At 43.1% G+C, this 21,192-nt stretch overlaps 1 long non-coding RNA gene across 1 annotated transcript in view; it reads right to left on the bottom strand.

Annotated features, from left to right (window-relative positions):
- LOC130369474 (uncharacterized) overlaps positions 1–21,192 on the bottom strand; it is a 33,013-nt gene that overhangs the window by 670 nt on the left and 11,151 nt on the right. The window contains exon 2 of the long non-coding RNA XR_008892772.1: positions 7,671–7,775. This is a non-coding gene — a long non-coding RNA (uncharacterized LOC130369474). The remainder of the gene's footprint in view (positions 1–7,670; positions 7,776–21,192) is intronic.

Raw genomic sequence — 21,192 nt, forward strand, 5'->3', positions numbered from 1 at the left:
TGTCTGAACTAAGAATGCTTTTTATAGTGTAGCCAGAAAGAACAAGAAGGTGTTGACAAGGTGTAAGGTGGTCTTCAATGGGTTTAGAGGCTATCATTTGCAGTGCTATCTGGTTAATAATAAAATAAATAAATATATCAAACAGGTAAGGGAGTATCTAGGCTTATTTTCATTGACCAAGTGGTTTTATAAAAATAAAATTTTATTAGTTTACTAGATAATACCACAAATGTTTACATTTATTTTTGTTTATGTGGTGTCCCGGTACAGGACCTGTTCCTGTCCCTTGTCTAAGGTCCCCACAGCTAGAATCCCTCCATGTCTATAGGGCTCTCCTGTAGGGCATACCCCTAGTAGTCTTAAGTAAAGTGTGTACATATTAATTTAATGTAGAGGAAATATATGTATAGGACCATAGTGGTCACGTGATACACAGTTGTCATGTATAAAATGCTTAAGGACCTTTCGAGGTCATGTGATGTACCCAGAGTTCACTGGGTTCATAACTTACATGTTTGCTGACCAATGAGCTTTGTCCAGCCCTCTTAATATATGAGGGGCTGAAGCCACTAAATTCACTCTCTTAGTACCGGATTATCAAGCAAGCACAACATCTCAGCATCAGCATCAATTCAAGCTAGGCCTGAAGCCTAACATCCCGCAGCCACAAAACGTGCGTTACCAAGGCTCAAACTACTGAATCCTGTGTGACAATCAGCTCAAATATTCTAAAATAGTAGCACAGTGGCTAGCATCAAAAGATCATTGCTTCCAAGTCCCATCAGCATCAAAACATCATTGCTTCCAAGTCCCATCAAACCTGTGAGGAACCTGTATCCCCGTTCAATACTGTTGCATAAAATCTTCGAGTAAAGTTTCATCAGTTTACTTCATAAAATCTGCTATGGACATTCCGTTATTTTTCCCAGCCGTTTGTGGGACGGTTTGCAGTAGGAACATTACTATTGAGGAAACCGCAGCCTGGCGTCAGGACACTCAAGGGTTAATACCACCAGACCCAACACTATTACCGCAACACTCTAGACACCATTACGCTCCCAGCACCACATTTACATTATCTTATTTTAAAAAAAGAGTATGTGGGGGGGGGGGGTGTTAGTGTGAATCACACTTTTATTAGGGTAGGGGCTTATTCACATTTATCATTTTATTTTTTTTATAATTCTTTTTTACACTTTCTTTTTTTGTTCCCATAGAGGATGATAATATGAAATCACTGGATCGCTAACAAAGTTCAATGCTGTGAACCGCTTTAGGTCATCCAATGTTAGGACGTCTTGCAAATGTGGTGAAGACTTCAGGAAGTGCTTGACAACCAGATTCAACACGTGTGCCATGCAGGGCGCAGGTTTCACATTTCCTTGTCGCAGCGCGGACACAATGTTCTTCCCGTTGTCGGTCACCATGGTTCCCATTTCCAGTTTTTGTGGAGTAAGCCATACTCCAATTTCTTGATGATTGAATTTTAGCAGTTCCTCCCCTGTGTGACTCCGTTTGCCAAGGCAAACCATGTGAAGAACAGTGTGACACTGCCGTGCCCTACACACATGGTACGATGAAGGGCCACTGAGATTTGAACGTGAAGTGGAGGCCGAGGACACGGTGGAGGGTGAGGAGGCGGAGTTGCGCACTGTCACCAACTGGACCAACTGCCTGAGAGTGAGAGCGTGGAGGAGGAAGCGGTGTGACCTGTTCAAGTTGCTGTTGTGGCTGTGCAGGAACCACATTTACTCAGTGGGCCGTAAAATCACATGTTTTGTCCCTGCCCGTAGTTACAGCTCCACACGTCAGCGCTGCCGCGCACTTTTGAACACACCGACAGGCTCAAGGACTGGCACACCTTCTCTTGTACAAACTTATGCAGGGCTGATACTGCCTTCTTCGCAAAGAAATTACGACTTGGGACTCTCCACCTCGGGTCAGCACAAGCCCTCAATTCTCTGAAATGTGCAGAGTCCACCACTTGAAATGGGAGGGACTGCAGCACCAGCAACTTGGAAAGGAGGACATTCAGCTTCTGCGCCATTGGATGAATGCGACAGAAGGAGGGTATGACACACAGCTCCCTTCACCTGAGGTGGTGGACCCTTGGCTGGCTGAAGGAGGGAGTGGCGTTCCACTGGGTGATGCCACAGGCTGGACCACCACATCTGAGCCACGGTTGTCCATGGCCGCTTTATGCTGGCGCATCATATGTTGACGCAGGGCCGTGGTGCCAACAATGCTACCCTGTCCACGCTTCACCTTCTACCGACATATTTTGCTTGTGGCTGTGTTAACTTCCTCCGGATGCTTGATGAAAAACTGCCATACCACGAGTATCTGATTTTACCACCAACAGTGCGCAATAATTGACTGCTACTACCGCCATCTCAAGGAACCCCTGTTCCACCACCACCTGGGAAGGTAGGCTTCCGCGAAGCAGTTGGTCTACCCTGGGCACATTTGGCTCCTGAATTTCCACTTCTGCCACCATGCTACCACCTTGCTGGCTCATCTGCTGCCTCAGGGGAAACCTGCAACCCTCTTCTGCTGATGATGATGAAGCCGCCTCTGCACCCGGATCCCAAGTGCGATCGGCTTCATCATCATGGAGTTCTGTCTCTCACTGCGGCTTCTGTTGCCACTCGCCCCTAGTCTGCTGCGACCTCTGTCTGATAAATTTAGGACTCTAACACTCCTCTGAGCAATTCCTGGCACTTCACTGCCTGACATACTTAGTGCGTACACAAGGGGAGTAAAATATGCTTCACTACACGCCTTTCACTGTATGTAGGCTTGTTGCAGATTAACATGTTCAAAAAAGTACACTACGTAGATGTAGCTATGTGGTATGCACATATGACAGAAAAAAAAGGATCTATAGTACACTTGGAAAACTTAGTTTCATAAAACACCAGCCGGTGATTACTTTTGCCTGGACTTTCCCAGTACCTAGACTTGTTACAGATTCACTGATACAAAATAATAGCCTGCTTTGATGTAGGTATGTGGTGTGTACTTATGAGGGCAGAAAAATGCTCTACAATGAGCCTAAAAACTCTGTAAGTTTTGTAAAACACCAGCCGGTGAGTACTATTGTTTGGACTTTCACAGTATGTAGGCCTTTGACAGATTAACAGGTACAAAATGGTACACTACTTAGATGTACGTATGTGGTGTGCACTGATGAGGGCAGAAAAATGCGTTACAATACGCCTAAAAACTCTGTATTTTTGTAAAAAAAACACCCGGTGAGTAATTTTGCTTGGACTTTCACAGTATGTAGGCCCTTGGCAAATTAACAGGTAAAAAATAGTATACTACTTAGATGTAGGTATGTGGTATGCACTGATGAGGGCAGAAAAATGCGCTACAATACGCCAAAAAACTCAGTATTTTTGTAAACACCAGCCGGTGAGTACTGTTGCTATGACTTTAACAGTATGTAGGCCCTTGACAGATTAACAGGTACAAAATGGTACACTTATTAGATGTATGTATGTGGTGTGCACGCATAAGGGCAAGAAAATGCGCAACAATACGAAAAAACAAAACTCTGTATTTTTGTAAAACAACAGCCAGTGAGTACTGTTGCTTGGACTATCACAGTATGTAGGCCTTTCACAGATTAACAGGTACAAAATGGTACACTAATTAGATGTATGCATGTGGTATGCACTGATGAGGGCAGACAAATTCTCAACAATATGCCAAAATAATCTGTATTTTTGTAAAACAACAGCCGGTGAGTACTGTTGCTTGGAGTTTCATAGTATGTAGGCCCTTGACAGATTAACAGGTACAAAATGGTACACTTATTAGATGTACGTATGTGGTATGCACGTATGAGGTCAAAAAATGCGCAACAATACACAAAAAAACTCTGTATTTTTGTAAAACACCAGCCGGTGTGTACTGTTGCTTGGACTTTCACAGTATGTATGCCCTTGACAAATTAAAAGCTAGAAAATAGTACACTACTTAGATGTAGGTATGTGGTATACACGTATGAGGGCAAAAAAATGCTCTACAATATGCTAAACAACTCAGTATTTTTGTAAAACACCAGCCGGTGAGTACTGTTGCTTGGACTTTCACAGTATGTAGACCTTTCACAGATTAACAGGTACAAAATGGTACACTAATTAGATGTACGTATGGGGTACGCACATATGAGTGCAAAAAATGCCCAACAATACGCCCAAAAACAATGTATTTTTGTAAAACACCAGCCGGTGATTACTTTTGCCAGGACTTTCCCAGTATCTAGACTTGTTACAGATAGGAAATAGTAAACTGCTTTGATGTAGTATGTGGTATGCACGTATGAGGGCAGACAAATGCACTATAGTCCACTGAAAAAACATATTTGTGAACAGCAGCAGGACACAGCAGTGCAGCACCACAAAAAAAAAAAATTTAAAACGGGGATTAAACCCAAAATTGCACTCTGTCACAAAGTGTTAAGAATGGTGTGAACTGGTTTTTATACCGTCTATAGACTTTTATAACCAGCAGATGATTTCTTGTGAAAAAAATACACAGAATTGCGCTGAAAATTCTTCCCTGCCTCCTGTGATAAGGTTCATGAAGTTCAGGCAGCTTGTTGATATGTATGAGGCAACGAAAAGCTATCTGCCCTCTCTGATGAAATGCTCAATAAAGTGAATGGGAGGTTGATGGCGTAAAAATCCTTCTCAGTCAGAACAAGCAAAGCACTGCACTTCTCTCTGTCCACAACGCTGATTTAAATAGCAGTTGGCAGTGGAACGCTGTGGTATAAGCAATTCAGCGTGTCTGTGTAACACACACAGACACGCAGTCCGCCCTATCTCTGCAGTGTATATGGCATGAAATGAGCAGCCACAAGATGGCTGGGGATTATATAGGGCTGTGACATCACAGGGGTCAATGAATGATGATAGGATGCATCTCGCATGTGATTCAGGGTCATCCCACCTACCTCCCTTCCCGTCGTACTTTCCCACCCTCCCATAATCCCGTGCCCCATGAAGTGACATGTGTATCCGCCATTTTAGGTCTCCTTTAGCCTGGAACGCTGTAAAATGCAGTTTAATTAAGCGATTTGCGCAATAGAATTGCGGAGATATTCAAATTTGTTGTGAATCGAATATTTCATGAAACTCGTAACGAATTTGGGTTTGTCAGCTTCGATTCGCTCATCTCTAATCACTACATGCACATTAATTTCCTACACACTATCACTACATACACATTCATTCCCTACACACTATCACTACATACACATTCATTCCCTACACCCTATCACTACATACACATTCATTCTCTACACACTATCACTACATACACATTCATCCCCTACACACTATCACTACATACACATTCATCCCCTTCACACTATCACTACATACACATTAATTCCCTACACACTATCACTCCATACACATTCATTCCCTACACACTATCACTACATACACATTCATCCCCTACACACTATCACTACATACACATTCATCCCCTACACACTATCACTACATACACATTCATCCCCTACACACTGTCACTACATACACATTCATCCCATACACACTATCACTACGTACACATTCATTCCCTACACACTATCACTACATACACATTCATCCCCTACAGACTGTCACTACATACACATTAATTCCCTACACACTATCACTACATACACATTCATCCCCTACACACTATCACTACACACACATTCATCCCCTACACACTATCACTACATACACATTCATCCCCTACACACTATCACTACATACACATTCATCCCCTACACACTGTCACTACATACACATTAATTCCCTACACACTATGACTACATACACATTGATTCCCTACACACTATCACTACATACACATTCATCCCCTACACACTATCACTAAGTAAACATTCATCCCCTACACTCTATCACTACATACAAATTCATTCCCTACACACTATCACTATATACACATTCATCCCTTACACACTATCACTAAGTACACATTCATCCCCTACACACTATCACTACATACAAATTCAGTCCCTACACACTATCACTACATACACATTCATCCCCTACACACTTTCACTACATAAACATTCATTCCCTACACACTATCACTGCATACACATTCATCCACTACACACTATCACTACATACACATTCATTCCCTACACTCTATCACTACATACACATTCATTCCCTACACACTGTCACTAAATACACATTCATTCCCTACACACTATCACTACATACACATTCATCCCCTACACACTATAACTACATACACATTCATCCCCTTCCCACTATCACTACATACACATTCATCCCCTACACACTATCACTACATACACATTCATCTTCCTACACACTATCACTACATACACATTCATCCCCTACACACTGTCACTAAATACACATTCATCCCCTACACACTATCACTACATACACATTCATTACCTACATACTATCACTACGTACACATTCATCCCCTACATATTATCACTACATACACATTCATTCCCTACACACTATCACTACATACACATTTATTCACTACACACAATCACTACATACACATTCATCCCCTTCCCACTATCACTACATACACATTCATCCCCTACACACTGTCACTAAATACACATTCATTCCCTACACACTATCACTTCATACACATTCATCCCCTACACACTATCACTACACACACATTCATCCCCTACACACTGTCACTACATACACATTCATCCCCTACACACTATCACTATATACACATTCATTCCCTACACACTATCACTACATACACATTCATTCACTACACACTGTCACTACGTACACATTCATTCCCTACACACTATCACTAAATACACATTCATCCCCTATACACTATCACTAAGTACACATTCATCCCCTACACACTATCACTACATAGACAATCATTCCCTGCACACTATCACTACAAACACATTCATCCCCTACACACTATCACTACGTAAACATTCATCCCCTACACACTATCACTACATATACATTCATCCCCTACACACTATCACTACGTACACATTCATTCCCTACACACTATCACTACATACACATTCATCCCCTACACACTGTCACTACATACACATTCATCCCCTACACACTATCACTATATACACATTCATTTCCTACACACTATCACTACATACACATTTATTCACTACACACTATCACTACGAACACATTCATTCCCTACACACTATCACTAAATACACATTCATCCCCTATACACTATCACTAGGTACACATTCATCCCCTACACACTATCACTACATACACAATCATTCCCTACACACTATCACTACATACACATTCATCCCCTACACACTATCACTACGTAAACATTCATCCCCTACACACTATCACTACATACACATTCATCCCCTACACACTATCACTACATACACATTTGTAGTCATGTTTTAGCGTAATCCTCCCTTAGTATGCCCAGAGGAAGGGCCATACAGCAGCCATCGATTTCCTATTATGGGGGTTTTTCCTGTCCTGAGCGCTGCTGTATGCTCTTCTTGTCCTGAGCGCTGCTGTACGCTCTTCATGAATGATTGGAGGTAACAACACATTTAAAATACATATAAAATATAATAAACTTCACATTAATTACATTTTTACCTTGTCTGAGTACTTCTTCTATTAGAATTTGTTACAAAGTGTGGATGATGAGCGGTGTGTGACGCGAATGCCCTGATGTAATCTTCAGAGGTTTTTTCCTTCTCCCTAGTAAATAGTAAAGTAGAAAAAACGTATGCGGTTAACTTTTTGCAGTCACATTAAAAGGGTACTCCACTGCCCCAGCATTCAAACATTTTGTTCTGAACACTGTTTGCGAGCTGCTGGGGTTGTGACGTCATGCCCACACCCCTTGTGACTTCACACGATGCCACGCCCACTCAAAGCAAGTCTATGGAGGGGCGTGGTGCATGCCAAGTACCCTCCCAGAGACTAGCATTGAGGGGACGTGGCGTAACGTCACAAGGGTAGTGGCCAATACGAGGTAACCCCCGCTGCTTGCACCCAGCATTCTGAACAGAATGTTCAGATTGATGGGGCAGTGGAATACCCCTTTTAATTGCATGCTTGGAACCCTAGCTATAGTGATGCAGAGGTAACAGTCACACAAGGGCCCTGATGCCTGAGGGGGTCCATGAAGTGTTATGAATGGCACAGGATGGTTTGGGGGTCCTTGTTACACATTGCACATTAAAGCGTATGCTTCATGTATGATGCATATTTTGTCTCATGGTGGCCATACACAGTGGACAAAATTTGGCTGAACTTTGGCTGAACTAAGAATGCTTTTTATGGTGTAGCCAGAAAGAACAAGAAGGTGTTGACAAGGTGTAAGGTGGTCTTCAATGGGTTTAGAGGCTATCATTTGCAGTGCTATCTGGTTAATAATAAAATAAATAAATATATCAAACAGGTAAAGGAGTATCTAGGCTTATTTTCACCCAAGGCAAAGATTTATTTTGGCATCTGCCCCTTCAAAAAACTTTGCATACAGATCCATGGAGCGCAAATGCCCCGGGGGGGTAATCAGACCCCCCCATGTTGGCGATCGCCGCAAATCGCAAGTGAATTCATACTTGCGATTTGTGCCCATTCCGAGTCATACGGGTCTATGGTGACCCGTTGACCCAGAATATAAGGGGGATCGCGGTTGTCCAAGACACCCACGATCCCCCTGAAGGCATAGGAGTGAGGTGGCAGGGGTGCCACCCCTCCTATCCCTGCTATTGGTGGTCTAGACACGACCACCAATAGCAGATCGGGGGGCTTTACTTTCGGTTTCCCCGTTCTGCCCACCCACAATAGGCGGGGCAGAACGGGGAAACGACAGAGGAACGACGCCGAAGATCCACTAACCCCGCGGGCGAGGCTGCGGGCGACGATCGGTGGAGGAGATCGGAGTCCGGCGATGTCGTGTGGCTGGCTCCCTGGATCCGACGGAAGCCGGTTAAGTTGCCTAGCAACATCTGGAGGGTACAGTTTGAGACCACTATACAGTGGTCTCTAAACTGTAACCCTCCAGATGTTGCAAAACTACAACTCCCAGCATGCCCAGACAGTTGTTAGGGCATGCAGGGATTTGTAGTTTTGCAACAGCTGGAGGGCCCCAGTTTGGAGATCACTGGTAGTGATCTCTAACTGTGGCCCTCCAGATGTTGCAAAACTGCAACTCCTAGCATGCCCAAACAGCAAACAGCTGTCTCTGCATGCTGGGAGTTGTTGTTGCGTAATCCAGCTGTTGCATAACTACATCTCCCAGCATGCCCTTTGGCGATCAGTACATGCTGGGAGTTGTAGTTTTGCAACAGCAGGAGGCACACTGGTTGGAAAATACTGCGTTAGGTAACAGAACCTAACTGAAGGTTTTCCAACCAGTGTGCCTCCAGCTGTTGCAAAAGTACAACTCCCAGCATGCAGGGTCTGTCAGTTCATGCTGGGAGTTGTAGTTTTCAAACAGCTGGAGGTTTGCCCCCCCCCCTCCCCCCCCCCCCCCCACGTATATGTACAGGGTACATTCACATGGGCAGGTTTACAGTAAGTTTCCTGCTTCAAGTATTAAAAAAACACATAATAAAGGGTTAAACACTACATATACACTGTCCCCCCCAATAAAAATGAAAAATGTATTGTACGGCAGTATTTCCAAAACGGAGCCTCCAGCTGTTGCAAAATAACAACTCCCAGCATTTCCGGACAGCCACTGACTGTCCAGGCATGCTGGGAGTTTAGCAACAGCTGTAGGCACCCTGTTTGGGAATCATTGGTGTAGAATACCGCTATGTCCACCCCTATGCAATCCCTAATTTAGTCCTCAAATGCTCTCTCATTTGGAGCCCTGTCGTATTTCAAGGCAACAGTTTAGTGCCACATATGTGGTATTGCACTACAAATTTTGGGGGCTTTTTCTCCTTTTACCCCTGATGAAAAAGAAAAGATGGGGTCTACACCAGCCTAGCCTGTTAGTGTAAAAAAAAAAAAAAAAAAATTTACACTGACATGCTGGTGTTGCCCCATACTTTTTATTTTCACAAGAGGTAAAAGGAAAAAAAGACCCCCAAAATTTGTTATGCAATTTCTCCTGAGTTCGGAAATACCCCATATGTGGGCGTAAAATGCTCGGGGGGGGGGGGCGCACAACAAGGCTCAGGAGTGAGAGCGCACTATGTACATTTGAGGCCTAAATTGGTGATTTGCACAGGGGTGGCTGATTTTTCAGCGGTTCTGACATAAACTCAAAAACATAAATACCGACATGTGACCCCATTTTGGAAACTACACCCCTCTTGCAACGTAACAAGGGGTACAGTGAGCCTGAACACCCCACAGGTGTTTGACGAATTTTCATTAAAGTTGGATGGGAAAATGAAAAAAAAAAATTTTCACTAAAATGCTGGTGTTACCCTAAATTTTTCATTTTCACAAGGGAAAACAGGAAAAAAGCCCCCCCAAATTTGTAACCCCATTTCTTCTGAGTAAGAACATACCCCACATGTGAATGTAAAGTCCTCTGCGGGCGAACTACAATGCTCAGATAAGAAGGAGCGCCATTGGGATTTTGAAGAGAAAATTTGTCCGGAATTGAAGGCCACATGTGTTTACAAAGCCCCCATGGTACCAGAACAGTGGACCCCCCAACATGTGACCCCATTTTGGAAACTACACCCCTCAAGTAATGTAATAAGGAGTACAGTGAGCATTTACGCCCCACAAGGGTCTGACAGATTTTTGGAACAGTGGTCTGTCTATGAAAATGAAAAATTGAATTTTTCATTTTCTCAGCCCACTGTTCCAAAGATCTGTCAAATGCCAGTGGGGTGTAAATGCTCACTGCACCCCTTATTAAATTCTGTGAAGGGTGTAGTTTCCAAAATGGGGTCACATGTGGGGGGGGGGGGGTCCACTGTTCTAGCACCACGTGGGGCTTTGTAAATGCACATGGCCCCTGACTTACATTCCAAACAAATTCACTCTTCAAAAGCTCAATGGCTCTCCTCCTCTTCTGAGCATTGTAGTTCGACTGCAGAGCACTTGACGTACACACATGGGGAATGTCCATACTCAGAAGAAATGGGGTTACACATTTTGGGGGTCATTTTCTCCTATTACCCCTTGTAAAAAATGTAAAATTTTTGGCAAAACCAGCATTTTAGTGAAAAAAATTTTTTTTTTCATTTACACATCCAACTTTAACAAAAAGTCGTGAAATACCTGTGAGGTTTTAAGGCTCACTGTTCCCCTTGTTACGTTACTTGAGGGGTGTAGTTTCCAAAATAGTATGCTATGTGGGCATTTTTGCTGTTCTGGCACCATAGGGGCTTCCTAAATGTGCAATGCCCCCCCCCACCCCAAAACCATTTCAGCAAAATTTGCTTTCCAAAAGCCAAATGTGACTCCTTCTCTTCTGAGCATTGTAGTTCGCCCGCAGAGCATTTTACGTCCTAACATGGGGTATTTTCATACTCAGAAGAGATGGGGTTAGGCATTTTCTCCCATTACCCTTTATAAAAATGGTAAATTTCGGGAAAAAAATGCACTTTAGTGAAAACTGTTTTTTTTTCATTTACACATCTGATTTTAACGAAAAGACGTCAAACACCAGTGGGGTTTAAAGGCTCACTGGACCCCTTGTTACGTGCCTTGAGGGGTGTCGTTTCCAAAACGGTATGCCATGTGTGGGTTTTCTGCTGTTCTGGCACCATAGGGGGCCTCCTAAATGTGACATGCCCCCCAAAAACCATTTCAGCAAAATCCATTTTCTAAAATCCCATTGTCGCTCCTTCCCTTCTGAGCCCTCTACTGTGCCCGTCGAACACTTGACATACACATATGAGGTATTTCCTTACTCGAGAGAAATTGGGTTACAAATTTTGAGAGGATATTTCTCCTTTTACCCCTTGTAAAAATGCAAAAACTGGGTCTACAAGAACATGCGAGTGTAAAAAAGGAAGATTTTGAATTTTCTCCTTCACATTGCTGCTATTCCTGTGAAACACCTAAAGGGTTAACACACTTACTGAATGTAATTTTGAATACTTTGAGGGGTGCAGATTTTACATTGGGGTCATTTGTGGGGTATTTCTAATAAGAAAGCACTTCAAATCCATTTCAAGCCTGAACTGGTATATGAAAAATTCTGATTTTGAAAATGTTGTGAAAAATTGGAAAATTGCTGCTGAACTTTGAAGCCGTCTGATGTCTTCCAAAAGTAAAAACATGTCAACTTTATGATGCACACATAAAGTAGACATATTGTGTTTGTGAATCAAAATATAATTTATTTAGAATGTCTATTTTCCTTACAAGAAGAGAGCTTCAAAGTTAGAAAATGTAAAAATTTTACATTTTTTCATCAAATTAAGGAATTTTTCACTAAGAAACCATGCAAGTATCGACAAAATTTTACCAATAACATAAAGTAGAATATGTCACGAAAAAACAATCTCGGAATCAGAATGATAGGTAAAGGCATCCCAGAGTTATTAATGCTTAAAGTGAAAGTAGTCAGATGTGCAAAAAAACGCTTTGGTCCTACAGTGAAATTTGGCCTGGTCCTTAACCCCTTAAGGACTCAGGGTTTTTCTGTTTTTTCCTTTGACATTTTTTCTACTTACCTTTAAAAAATCATAACTCTTTCAGTTTTTCCCCTAAAATTCTATGTGACAGCTTATTTTTTGCGCCACCAATTCTACTTTGTAATGACATCAGTCATTTTACCCAAAAATGTACAGCGAAATGGGAAAAAAAATCATTGTGCGACAAAATTGAAGAAAAAACACTATTTTGTCACTTTTGGTGGCTTCCGTTTTTACGCAGTAAATTTTTCTGTAGAAATGACATCTTATTTTTATTCTGTAGGTCCATACGGTTAAAATGATACCCTACTTGTATACTTTTGATTTTGTCGTACTTTTGAAAAAAATTTTTGCGCGTACGCCATTGACTATGCCGTTTATTTAATGATATAGTTTTATAGTTAGGACATTTACGCACGCGGTGATACCACATATCTTTATATTTATTTTTATTTACATGTTTAATTTTTTATTATGGGAAAAGGGGGGTGTTTTGAACTTTTGTTCAGGAAAGGGTTAATACATATTTTTAAACTTTTTTTACACAATTTTTTTTGCAGTGGCTACAGAGGGCTATAGCACTGCACACTTTGATTCATTGCACAGATCCCTGCCATGGGTTACCATGGCGGCGATCAGTGTTATCGCCACTTGACTGCTCCTGCCTGGATCTCAGGCAAGGAGCAGCCATTTGGGGATCGGACGCCGAGGAAGCAGGTAAGAGCCCTCCCAGTGTCCTGCTCGCTGTTCGGGATGCCGCGATTTTATCGCGGCGGTCCCGAACAGCCCGACTGACTAGCCGGGATAGTTTCACTTTCACTTTAGAAGCGGCAGTCAGCTTTGGCAGTCAGCGATCGGCGATGTGTGGTAGTAGCCGCGGGTCCCGGCCCTTGATGGGCGCCGGGACCGACGCAGTATGATGCGGCTTCGTGGCGCGACCCCGCTTCATATAGCGGAAGCCGTCGCAGGACGTAAATATACATCCTGCGTCGTTAAGGAGTTAAGGGGTTAAACTGAAAGTGCCCATGGTTTGCTGTCTTTCCATGAATTAGAGATATTTATGAAATGTCTATTTATAAAAATAAGTTAAAAAAAATTTCCTTCTCCTCCACACAGACCCCGGTACAAAAACTTGCTATACCTGACCTCATTACAGATCACTTCTGATACATGTGGACAGGGGTGTAACTATAGGGGTGCACATGTATCAGTCACACAGGGGCCCTGGTTTCAGAAGGGCCCCAAGGCTCCACTGTCCCATAAAAAGACACCAGTATTTGAAATGGCACATGGTAGACATGGGGCCCTGTCACAGACTTTGCACTGGGGGTCCAGAAGCTACAAGTTCCACCTCTGTACGTGGACACAGGTTTGGAGTTACAGGTATATTTGGCCTTGTTAGGACACTTAGTCCTACTGTACGTGCAGTAAAGACTTTTGAGGTGGGATTTATCCAAACCTGTACCGAGGAAAAGCTGACTGGGTGCCCATAGTGACCAATCAGATTGGTTCTTTCATTTTAACAAAGGCCTCTGAAGCAATCTAATTGGTTGCTATGGGCAAATGGGCAACTTTTCCTCTGCACAGGTTTTGATAAATCTCCCTAGTGGTGCAGGGAATTGTTCCATACGTTGCAGGTTTCTCCTATAGTAATATCTAGGGTTGCCACCTAGCTTGAATTTCACCGATACAGCCAGTATTTTGGCCACGCTGCCGGTAATGTTATATAAAAAATACTGGCAACACAAATGCCGGTAATTTTTTGGGCAGGGGGGTGGAGGTAGCAGCCTCCACTGGTCACTTATTTAGAGTGGCCACGGGCCAAGCAGCTGAACAGGAATAGGCGCCGCGCCCACTTTAACCCCTTAAGGACCAGGCCATTTTATATCTTAAGGACCGGAGCGTTTTTTGCAATTCTGACCACTGTCACTTTAAACATTAATAACTCTGGGATGCTTTTAGTTATCATTCTGATTCCGAGATTGTTTTTTCGTGACATATTCTACTTTAACTTAGTGGTAAAATTTTATGGTAACTTGCATCCTTTCTTGGTGAAAAATCCAAAAATTTGATGAAAAAAATTAAAATTTAGCATTTTTCTAACTTTGAAGCTCTCTGCTTGTAAGGAAAATGGATATTCAAAATATATATTTTTTGGGTTCACATATACAATATGTCTACTTTATGTTTGCATCATAAAATTTATGAGTTTTTACTTTTGGAACACACCATAGGGCTTCAAAGTTCAGTAGCAATTTTGAAATTTTTCACAAAATTTTCAAACTCACTATTTTTCAGGGACCAGTTCAGTTTTGAAGTGGATTTGAAGGGTCTTCATATTAGAAATACCCCATAAAAGACCCCATTATAAAAACTACACCCCCTAAAGTATTCAAAAAAACATTCAGTAAGTGTATTAACCCTTTAGGTGTTTCACAGGAATAGCAGCAAAGTGAAGGAGAAAATTCAAAATCTTCATTTTTTACACTCGCATGTTCTTGTAGACCCAATTTTTGAATTTTTGTAAGGTGTAAAAAGGAGAAAATTTTTACTTGTATTTGAAACCCAATTTCTCTAGAGTAAGCACATACCTCATATGTCTATGTTAATTGTTCGGCGGGCGCAGTAGAGGGCTCAGAAGGGAAGGAGCGACAAATGTTTTTTGGGGGGCATGCCGCATTTATGAAGCCCCTATGGTGCCAGGACAGCAAAAAGAAACACATGGCATACCATTTTGGAAACTAGACCCCTCAGGGAACGTAACAAGGGGTAAAGTGAACCTTAATACCCCACAGGTGATTCACGACTTTTGCATATGTAAAAAAAATATATATATTTTTTACCTAAAATGCTTGGTTTCCCAAAAATTTTACATTTTTAAAAAGGGTAATAGCAGAAAATACCCCCCAAAATTTGAAGCCCAATTTCTCCCGATACAGAAAACACCTCGCATGGCGGTGAAAAGTGCTCTGCTGGTGCACTACAGGTCTCAGAAGAGAAGGAGTCACATTTGGCTTTTTGAAAGCAAATTTTGCTCTGGGGGCATGCCGCATTTAGGAAGCCCCTATGGTGCCAGAAGAGCAAAAAAAAAACACATGGCATACCATTTTGGAAACTAGACCCCTCGGGGAACGTAACAAGGGGTAACGTGAACCTTAATGCCCTACAGGTGTTTCACGACTATTGCATATGTAAAAAAAAATAATTTTTTTTTACCTAAAATGCTTGTTTTCCCAAAATGTTTACATTTTTAAAAAGGGTAATAGCGGAAAATACCCCCCAAAATTTGAAGCCCAATTTCTCCCGATTCAGAAAACACCCCATATGGGGGTGAAAAGTGCTCTGCTGGCGCACTACAGGTCTCAGAAGAGAAGGAGTAACGTTTGGCTTTTTGAAAGCAAATTTTGCTCTGGGGGCATGCCGCATTTAGGAAGCCCCTATGGTGCCAGAACAGCAAAAAAAAAAAACACATGGCATACCATTTTGGAAACTAGACCCCTCGGGGAACGTAACAAGGGGTAATTTGAACCTTAATACCCTACAGGTGTTTCACGACTTTTGCATATGTAAAAAAATATATATTTTTTTTACCTAAAATGCTTGTTTTCCCAAAAATTTTACATTTTTTAAAAGGGTAATAGCAGAAAATACCCCCCAAAATTTGAAGCCCAATTTCTCCCGAGTACGGCGATACCCCATATGTGGCCCTAAACTGTTGCCTTGAAATACGACAGCGCTCCAAAGTGAGAGCGCCATGCGCATTTGAGGCCTAAATTAGGGACTTGCATAGGGGTGGACATAGGGGTATTCTACGCCAGTGATTCCCAAACAGTGTGCCTCCAGCTGTTGTAAAACTCCCAGCATGCCTGGACAGTCAACGGCTATCTGGCAATACTGGGAGTAGTTGTTTTGCAACAGCTGGAGGCTCCGTTTTGGAAACAGTGGCGTACCAGACGTTTTTCATTTTTATTGGGGAGGGGGGCTGTGTAGGGGTATGTGTATATGTAGTGTTTTTTACTTTTTATTTTATCTAGTGTTAGTGTAGTGTAGTGTTTTTAGGGTACAGTCGCACGGGCGGGGGGTTCACAGTAGTTTCTCGCTGGCAGTTTGAGCTACGGCAGAAAATTTGACGCAGCTCAAACTTGCAGCCGGATACTTACTGTAATCCTCCGCCCATGTGAGTGTACCCTGTACGTTCACATTGGGGGGGGGGGGGGGGAAATCCAGCTGTTGCAAAACTACAACTCCCAGCATGTACGGTCTATCAGTGCATGCTGGGAGTTGTAGTTTTGCAACCGCTGGAGGCTCCGTTTTGGAAACAGTGGTGTACCAGACGTTTTTCATTTTTATTGGGGAGGGGGGCTGTGTAGGGGTATGTGTACATGTAGTGTTTTTTACTTTTTATTTTATTGTGTGTTAGTGTAGTGTAGTGTTTTTAGGGTACAGTCGCACAGGCGGGGGGTTCACAGTAGTTTCTCGCTGGCAGTTTGAGCTGCGGCAGAAATTTTGCCGCACCTCAAACTTGCAGCCGGATACTTACTGTAATCCTCCGCCCATGTGAGTGTACCCTGTACGTTCACATTGGGGGGGGGGAACATCCAGCTGTTGCAAAACTACAACTCCCAGCATGTACGGTCTATCAGTGCATGCTGGGAGTTGTAGTTTTGCAACAGCTGGAGGCACACTGGTTGTGAAACACCGAGTTTGGTAACAAACTCAGTGTTTTGCAACCAGTGTGCCTTCAGCTGTTGCAAAAGCTACAACCCCCAGCATGTACGGACAGCGGAAGGGCATGCTGGGTGTTGTAGTTATGCAACAGCTGGAGGCATACTACTTTGGCTGGGGATGCTGGGGATTGTAGTTATGCAACAGCTAGAGACACACTGGTTTGCTACTTAACTCAGTGTGCCTTCAGCTGTTGCAAAACTACAACTCTCAGCAGTCACCGACAGCCAACGGGCATGCTGGGAGTTGTAGTTATGCAACCACCAGATGCACCACTACAACTCCCAGCATGCACTTTAGCTGATTGTGCAAGCTGGGAGTTGTAGTTACACAACAGCTGAAGGTACACTTTTCCATAGAAAGAATGTGCCTCCAGCTGTTGCAAAACTACAAGTCCCAGCATGCCCATAAGAGCATGCTGGGAGTTGTGGTGGTCTGCCTCCTGCTGTTGCATAACTACAGCTCCCAGCATGCCCTTTTTGCATGCTGGGAGCTGTTGCTAAGCAACAGCAGGAGGCTGTCACTCACCTCCAACGATCCTCGCCGCACAGGTCAGTCCCTCGTCGTCTCCGCCGCCGCCGCTGCTCCTGGGGCCCCGATCCCAACAGGGGCGCCGGGGATCGGGGTCCCCAGCACCCGGGGTGCACGTCCCGCACCCGCTCACGTCCTCCGGAAGAGGGGCGGAGCGGGTTGCGGGAGTGACACCCGCAGCAGGCGCCCTGATTGGTCGGCCGGTAATCCGGCCGACGAATCAGGGCGATCGTGAGGTGGCACCAGTGCCACCTCACCCCTGCTGGCTCTGGCTGTTCGGGGCCGTCTCTGACGGCCCCGATCAGCCAATAATTCCGGTTCACCGGGTCACTGGAGACCCGATTGACCCGGAATCCACCGCAGATCGCTGGACTGAATTGTCCAGCGATCTGCGGCCATCGCCGACATGGGGGGTCATAATGACCCCCCTGGGCGATATGCCCCGATGCCTGCTGAACGATTTCAGCAGGCATCGGGGACCGGCCCCGCTCCAGATGGTTGCGGGGGGCCGGTAAAACACATGACGTTCTCATACGTCATGTGTCCTTAAGGACTCGGAAATGGAGACGTATGAGAACGTCATGTGTCCTTAAGGGGTTAAAGGGGTATTCCAGGGGAAAAGTTTATTTTTTTTATGTCTACTGGCTCCATAAAGTTAAATAGATTTGTAAATTACTTCTATTAAAAAATCTTAATCCTTTCAATAATTATCAGCTGCTGAAGTTGAGTTGTTGTTTTCTGTCTGGCAACAGTGCTCTCTGCTGACATCTCTGCTTGTCTCGGGAACTGCACAGAGTAGAAGAGGTTTGCTAAACTGGGCGGTTCCCGAGACAAGTGTAATCAGAGAGCACTTAGACAGAAAAGAACAACTCAACTTCAGAAGCTCATAAGTACTGAAAGAATTACGTTTTTGAATAGAAGTAATTTACAAATCTGTTTAACTTTCTGTAGCCAGTTGATATATATATTTAAAAAAAAAATTTTTTTCCTGGATAACCCCTTTAACCCCTTGGGGACGGAGCCCATTATGACCCTAAGGACGGGAGCATTTTTTGCAAATCTGACCACTGTCACTTTAAGCATTAATAACTCTGGAATGCTTTTACTTATAAATTTGATTCCGAGATTGTTTTTTCGTGACATATTCTACTTTATGTTAGTGGTAAATTTTCGGCGATACTTGCATCCTTTCTTGGTGAAAAATGCTAAAATTTCATGAAAAATTTGAAAATTTTGCATTTTTCTAACTTTGAAGCTCTCTGCTTATAAGGAATATGGATATTCCAAATAAATTATATACTGATTCACATATACAATATGTCTACTTTATGTTTGCATCATAAAATTGATGAGTTTTTACTTTTGGAAGACACCAGAGGGCTTCAAAGTTCAGCAAAAATTTTCCAATTTTTCACAAAATTTTCAAAATCGGAATTTTTCAGGGACCAGTTCAGGTTTGAAGTGGATTTGAAGGGTCTTCTGGTTAGAAATACCCCATAAATGACCCCATTATAAAAACTGCACCCCTCAAAGTATTCAAAATTACATTCAGTAAGTGTGTTAACCCTTTAGGTGTTTCACAGGAATAGCAGCAAAGTGAAGGAGAAAATTCTAAATCTTCCATTTTTTACACTGGCATGTTCTTGTAGACCCAGTTTTTGAATTTTTACATGGGGAAAAGGAAAAAAATCCTCTTAAAATTTGTAACCCAATTTCTCTCGAGTAAGAAAATACCTCATATCTGTATGTCAAGTGTTCGGCGGGTGCACTAGAGGGCTCAGAAGCGAAGGAGCAACAATGGGATTTAGGAGAGTGAGTTTTTCTGAAATGGTTTTTGGGGGGCATGTCCCATTTAGGAAGCCCCTATGGTGCCAGGACAGCAAAAAAAACCACATTGCACACTATTATGGAAACGACACCCCTCAAGGAACGTAACAAGGGGTACGGTGAGCCTTAACACCCCACAGGTGTTTGACAACTTTTTGTTAAAGTCGGATGTGTAAATGAGAAAAAAATATTTTTCCACTAAAATGCTGGTTTTTCCCCAAATTTTACTTTTTTACAAAGGGAAATAGGAGAAAATGCCCCCCAAAATTTGTAACCCCATTTCTTCTGAGTATGGAAATACCCCATGTTTGGACGTCAAGTGCACTGCGAGCGAACTACAATGCTCAGAAGTGAAGGAGCGCCATTGAGCTTTTAGAGAGATAATTTGTTTGGAATGGAAGTCGGGGGCCATGTGCATTTACAAAGCCCCCCGTGGTGTCAGAACAGTGGTCCCCCCCCAAATGTGACCCCATTTTGGAAACTACACCCCTCACGGAATGTAATAAGGGGTACAGTGAGTATTTACACCCCACTGGCGTTTGACAGATCTTTGGAACAGTGGGCTGTGCAAAAAAAAAAAAAAAATTTTTCATTTTCACTGACCACTGTTCCAAAAATCTGTCAGACCCCTGTGGGGCGTAAATACTAACTGTACCCCTTATTACATTCCGTGAGGGGTGTAGTTTCCAAAATGGGGTCACATGTAGGTATTTATTTTTTTGCATTTATGTCAGAACCGCTGTAAAATCAGCCACCCCTGTGCAAATCACCAATTTAGGCCTCAAATGTACATGGTGCGCTCTCACTCCTGAGCCTTGTTATGCGCCCGCAGAGCATTTTACGCCCACATATGGGGTATCTCCGTACTCAGGAGAAATTGCGTTACAAATTTTGGGGGTCTTTTTTTCCTTTTACCTCTTGTGAAAATAAAAAGTAAAGGGCAACACCAGCATGTTAGTGTAAAAAATTTTTTTTTACACTAAAAGGCTGGTGTAGACCCCAACTTTTCCTTTTCATAAGGGGTAAAAGAAGAAAAAGCCCCCCAAAATTTGTAGTGCAATTTCTCCCGAGTACGGAAATACCCCATATGTGGCCCTAAACTGTTTCCTTGAAATACGACAGGGCTCCAAAGTGAGAGAGTCCCATGCGCATTTGAGGACTAAATTAGGGATTGCATAGGGGTGGACATAGGGGTATTCTACGCCAGTGATTCAAGCTGCCTCCAGCTGTTGCTAAACTCCCAGCATGCCTGGACAGTCAGTGGCTGCCCGGAAATGCTGGGAGTTGTTGTTTTGCAACAGCTGGAGGCTCCGTTTTGGAAACACTGCTGTACAATACTTTTTTCATTTTTATTGGGGGGGGGGGGGGGGACAGTGTAAGGGGGTGTTTATGTAGTGTTTTACTCTTTATTAGGTGTTAGTGTAGTGTAGTGTTTTTAGGGTACATTCACACTGGCGGGTTACGGTGAG

The sequence above is a fragment of the Hyla sarda genome, chromosome 4 (genome assembly GCF_029499605.1).
Source record: "Hyla sarda isolate aHylSar1 chromosome 4, aHylSar1.hap1, whole genome shotgun sequence".
Classification (NCBI taxonomy): domain Eukaryota; kingdom Metazoa; phylum Chordata; class Amphibia; order Anura; family Hylidae; genus Hyla; species Hyla sarda.